The 8,600-nt window shown below is 46.4% G+C and overlaps 1 protein-coding gene across 19 annotated transcripts in view; it reads right to left on the bottom strand.

The window, feature by feature from the left end:
• PLCG1 (phospholipase C gamma 1) overlaps positions 1-8,600 on the bottom strand; it is a 100,577-nt gene that overhangs the window by 60,296 nt on the left and 31,681 nt on the right. Inside the window, exon 1 of one of the 19 annotated variants that reach the window (XM_043527434.1) lies at positions 2,308-2,313. The exons of the other annotated variants lie outside the window; for them this stretch is intronic. The gene's annotated coding sequence lies outside the window, so the exon portion shown is untranslated. Of the gene's footprint in view, positions 1-2,307; positions 2,314-8,600 lie in introns of those variants that run through there. 19 annotated transcript variants of the gene reach the window in all.

Genomic DNA, 8,600 nt, shown 5'->3' on the forward strand with positions numbered 1-8,600 from the left:
TGAATGACAAGGGGACACCTCACTGGCTGTCCTCCCCAAAGCAGATTCTGGGAAAGGATTTTGATTACCCTCGGAAAACAAGAACCACTTGCTTCCTGGAAAAGTGTTTCTTTAATCCTCAGGGGAACCGAATAATGACATTTGTGAGTCACATTTTCTAGACACCCGATGTTTCCAAGCAATTCAGAATACAGCTTACAGCAAACGTGGGCTGTAATTCTACCCTGGTGAAACTCCACTCGCTGCACAGACAGGGGAGTAACATGTCCCTTCATTTTCGAGCAGTTTATTTAGCTGGGTGGAAATCTGACACGCCAGCCAACAGCAGCACCGATGGAAGGCTCTGGGCAGAACAGCAAACAAGCGTGCTCACTCCTGACCATGTATCAAACCATGGCAAGGAACACCTTACTAACTGCAACTCAAGTAACTTGGGAGTGACTCTTCATCTGTTACCAGTGGAGTGGATTATAAATATCATTAAAACAACATTGGAAATAGAGGCCACCACTTGGATCCATTTGTCACTGCACGCCTATACGTGCACACACGTTTCAGTGAAACACCCCAAAGGAAGAAGGGTGCGACTGATCCCCCAACTGCTGATTCAACTATTTAGGGTTGCCATCCGTCCCGGCTGTCTTGGAAGAACCCATATTTTTGACAGGGCTAGATACCGCTTTGAAGTTGATTGGCGTACACTGCCGCGTGCCTCCTGTTTGTCATAGGGCGCAGCTAGCCTGTAGTAAGAACTGTTAATGACTCCCCAGCCCACAACCTTCGCCTTCCTGCCAGTTCCCAGAGAGTGGCAGGGGATCAGTTCTCCCATTCAGGACTGTACAAAGCTCTCTGTAACACTTCTCCTCCCACCTCCTTTTCAGCCAAAGTAGACCCACCATCTTGGTCTAGTCACAAGAATCCCGACAGCACTGTCAACTGAGTCAACACAGAGCACCAAACTTTATATATATATAAATCAAATGGACTAACAGCTCCAAAAATAATTCTTCCAAACACACTGTTTCCATGTCATCACCACCCACAGTCTGCGATACAAGGGGAATTCCATTAAAAATTCCCTCTTCCTTAAAACAGGGGGGCCTTCCTTGTATTGAAGAGCAGCAGTGAAGATATGGTTCACCTAAAAGCTCTCTATATTGTTCATTCTTCCCTCCACCCCCCCACACAGTACTTAATGCGCAAGGAGCCAACCTCTGCTCTCTGTCGCACTAATTTCAAATCAGAAGTAACTCCCTGGAGAGTTCAGCTCAATGTGTTTTACTGGGATCTTTACAGGGTTTTATCCATTTTCAAGATGACACCGCATAGGGTGTCCAGATAGCAAGTGTAAAAAATCAGGACAGGGTGTGGGAGGTAATAGGTGCCTATATAAGAAAAAGCCCCCAAAATCAGGACTGTCCCTATAGAATCAGGACATCTGGTGATCTCAGTACTGCAGCATTGCACAGTAATGGTCCAGCGTGGCTTAAGAGAGCCACAGTGAAGGGCTACAGGTGATTCCTGCGAAGGACTTTAACTACAGGATGTGGCTAGAAGAAACTCAGCAGCTTGGTCTTCACAGGCTGAAAAGGTCAGTTTTTACCATGGGATCAACAATGCGCATTAGCTGTCCTGCTCTAAAAACAGAGTGGAGACAAATCACAGTTGCATTGTGTGATAAACTAGAGCAGGTCAACCCAGGCAGCCAGTATCATGCTGACCTCACCTATAGGCCTTGCAGTAAAACACAACAACTGCTTTGTCTCCATTCGGATTTTGCAGTGAGATAACTATCCTGCGTTAATTACTTCACTTTAAACAAAACAAAACAAAACCCCATGCCTCTGTCAGTGCGGAGAAAGCCGGGGTCTCAGTGCAAAGCTGACACTTGCATTCATGCAAATATAACACTTTGGGAGAAAAGCCAATCAAACCAGAAGCTTCTCAGAAACCCAAGCACCCACTCTTCTGGGAGTAACTGATGTCACAGCACAAACTGGTCTCTCTCTGCTCCCAAGAGGGAGCAGCGTGAGGACTGCTAGCCCCGAGAGCAGAGCTGCTCACTGCTGCCCGTTCTGCCCTCTCTCAGCCACACAGACACTCCTGCATGTGCACCTGGAGAGAACGCGGGAACATGCTGTGCGGCTTGGCACATACAACTTCTCTTCTCCCTTCTCAGCGGTTTCTTCTGTACCGTGCAGCAGCAGAGTACCCACTTTTCAGGGCTCTACTCATCCGCCACCCCTAGCAGCTCCAGAACCTCCCTGGCCCCGTCACACGCTGCGAGGAAGATACTCCTCGGAGAACAAGTGCACACGTGAAGGCCCTGGTCTGACAGACACCGGAACATCCAAGACACTTTCCTGAATGATTCTGTCTCCTTTCCATCTGATAAGCATCCATCCACCCAAACCTTCTGTATCCTCCCAAAGAGGGGAGATGCCGACATGACTTAGAGGTTACTTTCCTGTCCATAGCCAAGCTTCATCAGCCCCATACATATCAACAGATAGAGGGCAAGAATGCTCAGTGCTTCCCGCAGCCCCTTAGATTCATGCCTCGGTTCTCCCCCAAGGAGAATCCTCCAGCCCAAGGATTTTGCCCTCCTCTGTCCCTCCCACCCCTAGCAGTGACTGTCACATCCCGTCTGACAATAAAATAAACCCCATCCGCTCCCACCTCAGTTCACAAGAGCCACAAACAAACAAACACACACCAGCCGCCCACCCTGAAGGGAAACAGGAAGCCCAGAGCCTCTCCGCAGACTGCAAGCTTGAGCCTGTTTTCCAGAAGGAATGCGTTGGCCAGAGGTTATTGATCCCTCACGCTTGGGTTTGTTTACCCTTTCACTAAGCCTTGTTAGCACCTGCATTCTTGGGATGAGCAGAACGAGTCCTGCAGCTTTATTAACTAGAAGAGGGTGGTTGGGTCGGAGGATTGTGCTGGGGGAGGGAAGGGGGGGCGGCAGTGTACACCTAGACTGGTGGAGGGGATTGAAACAGAAAACAGAAGCTAGCCAGACTGGTGCCATCTGGACACTTTCCAGTGATTCTGGAACAGGGAACAACTCTGGGGAACATGTTCAAGGATGGAAAGCCTAATACTAGATTCACCCCCAGCTTTGCTTAGCCTCTCAAGTGCCACTCCAGGCACAGCTCACCTGCTTACGCCACCTCCCAACTTCTTCCATTCTGGCAAGCAGGTCGGGGTACTGACTTTAACAACATCCTGCCCCAGGGAGCGGCAGTCACCCCTTTGCTCATCAGAACAGCACGCAGCAGGGCAAACTGCGGGCAAACCTGCCTAAACTCCGACTGTGGGGAGGCGGGTGGTTTTCTCAGGCCTGCTCCAAGATCTGACCGCTGGCTGCCACAACTATGACCATGACGCTGCACCGGGCAGAGGAGGAAGAGAGCAAGGGGTCCTGTCCAGGAAGATTGACTTCTTTTGGGATGCCCGTTGTCCAGAGTCCCTTTCAGCCAGGTAATGGATGATTCTGGTCTTTAAAATATTGACAGGCATTAGTCATATGTCAATCAGCATCCATGGGGAGAGGCGTCAGCCAAGAGGAAAGAGGGGAGCAGAGAGCTGGGTGGCAAGATGAGACAGGGAAAAGGGGGCTCAGATCTCAGAGGAGGAGGAACAGAGCTGAAGGCAGATGTGGGGCAGCTCCAGGAGTGGAGTGCTGGTGAACTCCAGAGGACAAGAGAGGCTCATGTCCCCTGAAGAAAGTGGAGAGAGCTGCCCCTGACCTTGCTGCAGGGGCAGGACAGACCATCTGCGCCTGAAGATGGGGAAAATTTATTTTAAACACACCCTTTGTTTTCCAACAGGCCAAGAATAGTCAAATATATGTAAATTAGCAAGTATGTTTATGTAAATTTGACTGGCCCCTCACACACAACTTGGATGGATTACACTGTAGACATGCTGGGGCAGAGACCTTGGCTTCTTTGCTTTGCACAGCATGGAGAGCGCCAAGGCCCCGCATCACACTACTAGAGAGATGATCCACTCCAGATCCACTCAGACACACACAGTTACCCACCAGGCTTGGGAACCCAAATTTACCTCAGATCAAAGTGATGGCAGACTGCAATCATCATGAGTTTCTAAATCTTTGGTGCTGGTTTCCTATGTAAAACTGGCCTCAAAAGAGCCTGCAGCCAATGTCCCAGGGCACTGATCGGTAAAGAGGGAGGAGGCAGAGAAGGAAGCCAAATCACCTGCTGATGGCTGAGTAACCACAACATCCTCCCCTTGAGTCTCTAGCCTCCTTGGGAGCAGCAGAGTGAGCCACACGCAGATGGTGACCAAGGATTGATGCACACTGGTGGTTTTCTGAATTCCACTCAGCTGCGTATGGCTGGCTCCCACTTCAGCAGGAGCCAACACGAGTCTCCAAGTAGCTTGGCCCAACCATGCCATCACAGCGGAGTCAGTGTCTTTGTCGCTGACGTCAGTAAAGCCCATCCAGGGGTCCTTAACTTTGACTGAGGTCTTAAGAAGCTCTCTATCAGGGAATGGAGATGTGAAGTAGTGCCCATTGTCTCTTCACATGGAGAGAGTCCAATTCTCAAACTAGGTGACGGCATGTCAGTGTTTTACCACAGCATTCACGCCTGGCTACGGTACTTTGCTTTCGGAGTTTTGCCCCATGTCAGCTCCCCCTCATGTCGTGTCTAACCTGACCTGACCCCCTAGGAAGAAGTTTGAAGCTTTCTATGGACCAGTCAAATTCCTACAATCCATCCAAACTCCCCGCCCCAGGAACTGCTCTCAAAAAGCACTGCTTGGGGCTGGTTGAAAGCTTTCTCTTTACAGTTCGTACAGCATTTATATTTGTTCCTGCAGCTTTCCTTGTAAGTCAGGTCCACAGCTTGTCCTGGAACCTTGTGCTAGGTGGATCAGGGCAAGTTTAGCTTCACAGAGATGGGTGATGATGTTTTCTTAATTCCACAAAGGTTTCCAGCATCTTAATTTCCTCCCTTCTCATGTCCTCAGCAACAAGATGTTTATGGCATGCTAATGCCAACAGCACCTAGTGTAATTTGAAGAGCAGCTAGCAAAAGACACAAAAACTAACAGAAAAAAAAAATTGTTTAAGTACATCAGAAGCAGGAAGCCTGCCAAACAATCAGTGGGACCACCGGACAATTAAGGTGCTAAAGCAGCACTCAAGGAAGACAAGGCTGTTGTGGAGAAGCTAAATGAATTCTTTGCATCTGTCTTCATGGTGGAGGATCTGAGGGAGATTCCCAAAGCTGAGCCATTCTTTTTAGGTGACGAATCTGAGGATCTGTCCCAGATTGAGGTGTCATTACAGGAGGTAGTGGAACAAACGGCTACATTTAACAGTAATAAGTCATAAGGACCAGGTGGGATTCGCCCAAGACTTCTGAAGGACTCAAATATGAAATTGCAGAACCACTAACCATGGTACATAACCTATCACTTAAATCAGCCTCTGGACCAGATGACCGAAGGATAGCTAATGAAATGCCAATTTTTTTAAAAAGGGCTCAAGAGGTGATCCTGGTAATTACAAGCTGCAGAGACAATGAGTAACTCTTGATGAGTGGGAGGGCGGGGGGGCACAATTTAAAGATTTGAGGTGGGCATGTGACCACTCCACATGTCACCTCTGGGCTGAGGAGCCGCAGCGGAGCCAGGAGCACCAGCGAACAAGCACCTCGGGGAGCATCTCATGGCAGACAGGCTCCGTGGGCAGGGGCCAGCTCCAGGGGGCGTTGCCAGCTGGTGCTCGTCTCCTTCGGGGAAGAGGCAAGAGCACATCGGGGTGCAGCTATGAGCTATGCTCTCCGTCCTGCTGGGGGAGCGCCTGGCCATGCAGGGGTGGCACAGCTTGGGAAGCAAGGCAGGCAGGGCTGCTGGGCAACCAGCCAGCTCCCACAGTGCAGAGAGCCAGGGACCCAAGCAGCTCCCACCAGTTCCTGGCAGGACATGACCGTTTTCAAACTGTGGGGCGCATCCCCCTACGGCCACCACATAGTTTGAAAACCTCTGTGCTAAATGGAAGGCAGAAATCTGGGGGGGATGGACGGGGGGGACGGGACAGACATGACCTTGCGTGCCCCACCCCATGCATCGCCTCCGACAGGCTGGTAAGCCTAACTTCAGTACCAGGGAAACTGGTTGAAACTGTAGGAAAGAACAGAATTATCAGACGCAGATGAACATGATATACTGGGGAAGAGTCAACATGGCTTTTGTAAAGGGATATCACGCCACAGCAATCTATTAGAATTCTTTGAGGGTGTCAACAAACGTGGACAAGAGTGATCCAGTGGATATAGTGTCCTTGGACTTTCAGAAAGTCTTTGACAAGATCCCACACCAAAGGCTCCTAAGCAAAGTAAGCAGTCATGGGATAAGAGGAAAGGTCCTCTCATGAATCAGTAACTGATTAAAACATAGAAATCAAAGTGTACAAATGAATGGTCAGTTTCACAGTGGAGAGAGGTAAATAGCTGGGTCCCAGGAATCTGTACTGGGACCAGTTCTGTTCAACATATTCATAAATGATCTGGAAAAAGGGGTAAACAAACAGTGAGGTGGCAAAGTTTGCAGATGATACTAAGTTACTCAAAATAGTTAAGTCCAAAGCTGACTGAAGAGTTACCAAGGGATCTTACAAAACTGGGTAACTAGACAACAAAATGGCAGATGAAATTCAGTGTTGATAAATGCAAAGCAATGAACACTGGAAAATATAATCCCCACTACATATACAAAATGAGAGGGTCTAAATTAGCTGTTACCACTCAAGAAAGATCTTGGAATCACCATGGATAGTTCTCTGAAAACATCTACTCAATGTACAATGGCAGTCAAAAAAGCTAACATAATGTTAGGAATATTAGATAATAAGACAGAAAATATCATAATGACACTAAAGAAATCCATGGTTCGCCCAACCTTGAATACTTCATACAGCGCTGGTCACCCCATCTCATAAAAGATACACAGTATTAAAATTAGAAAAAGTACAGAGTAAGGCAATTAAAATGATTAGGGGTACAGAACAGCTTCCATATGAGGAGAGATTAAAAAGACTGAGACCGTTCATCTTAGAAAAGAGATGACTAAGGGGGAATATGACAGAGGTCTATAAAATCATGACTGATGCAGAGAACACGAGAACCAGGGGTCACCCAATAAAATTAACAGGCGGCAGGCCGAAAAAAAAAAAACAATAGGAAGTAAGTACTTCTTCACACAACGCACAATCAACCTGTGAACCTTGTTGCCAGGGGATGTTGTGAATGCCAAAAGCAGGGTGGATAGAAATCAATTATTTATTTATTTTTATTTAAATCAGATTTTTTTGATAAATTGCTTTTTGAGGAAAAAACCTGGCTAAAGATAGTTTTAATTAAGATACTATATTATAGCTCAAAGATATCTCATCATGGAATAGGGATTATAAATTCTAATTCTATAGTATGAGACAATATATGCATATAATGTTTAAGAAAAGTTTTGTAAATGAGTTCCAACAGTTCATGGATTAGGGACCCAATTTTATGCGGTTCCAGGGGCTTCTGTATAGATTATTTAGGTTAATCTTTCTATCTACCCAATGGGACTCAGGGCTCAGTCTAGGAGATATCATCAAAGATGCTTAATTTTGCAGTTCTCACACTGTGAATTTGTGTCTCCAGAGATAACATGCTTGTTAACAGCAAAAATGTTTTTAAATAAATAAAATACAGAGAGGTGAGAAATAACAGACCTCAACCCTATTGTCCCTCTGCAAATTTGTGTACACAGAGTCAATCCCTTACCTCTCTCTAAAATTGCAAAGTTTCAAAAAGTTCAATGAATAGAAGATTGTTGGGGGCGGAATAGATCTGGACAAAGAGAAGAAGTCTGGAGATAAATATGAGAAGGGAGGGACAGGCAGTAAAAACAACAGTGAAACTGTTTGAGCAGCATATTCCAGAAGTCTTGAGGTCTTTCTGAGTGTAGCCTTCATTGATTTGAGATTTAGCATACCATTCTCTCACTAAAAGGGAAAACCTATAATGGCAGCAGGCTGTAAAAGAGACCCAGTTTGGGAATATTTTAATGAAGTTCCTCTACCTGTGGGTAAGACAGGCATGTGTGCAAAATGCAAACAGTGCAACAAAGAAATGCAAGGCCTGGTTGCCCGAATGAAACAACATCATGAGACATGTTCCTTCTCAGGAAGAAGCGGCACTGAAGATGATGAAAGGAACATGTCTGAACATGCAGGATCTTCAGGTTGGTAAACTTTTTTATTTCATATTTCTTTCTTAAGGACTGCCTGTCTTCCTTCTGGACTATTCTTGAATTCTCATGTTTGAGCAAAATATATAGTTGTTACTCTATGATACTATCATTTTAGATGCAGTTGTGATAAAAAATAAAAAGCTGAAATAGGCAGATCTTCCTTTTACAGTTTCACCTTTAAAGTAGTACTGAGTGTCAGCGAATGCAATGAGTAATACTAGATGAGCAGTATGGTAATAATAATTAAATAACTGCATTGACTTATTTTGTTTAGGAGAATCCATCCTCAACATACAGGATTCTGAAGACTATCCACCTTCAAG

This window comes from Chelonia mydas, chromosome 13 (genome assembly GCF_015237465.2).
Source record: "Chelonia mydas isolate rCheMyd1 chromosome 13, rCheMyd1.pri.v2, whole genome shotgun sequence".
NCBI lineage: Eukaryota > Metazoa > Chordata > Testudines > Cheloniidae > Chelonia > Chelonia mydas.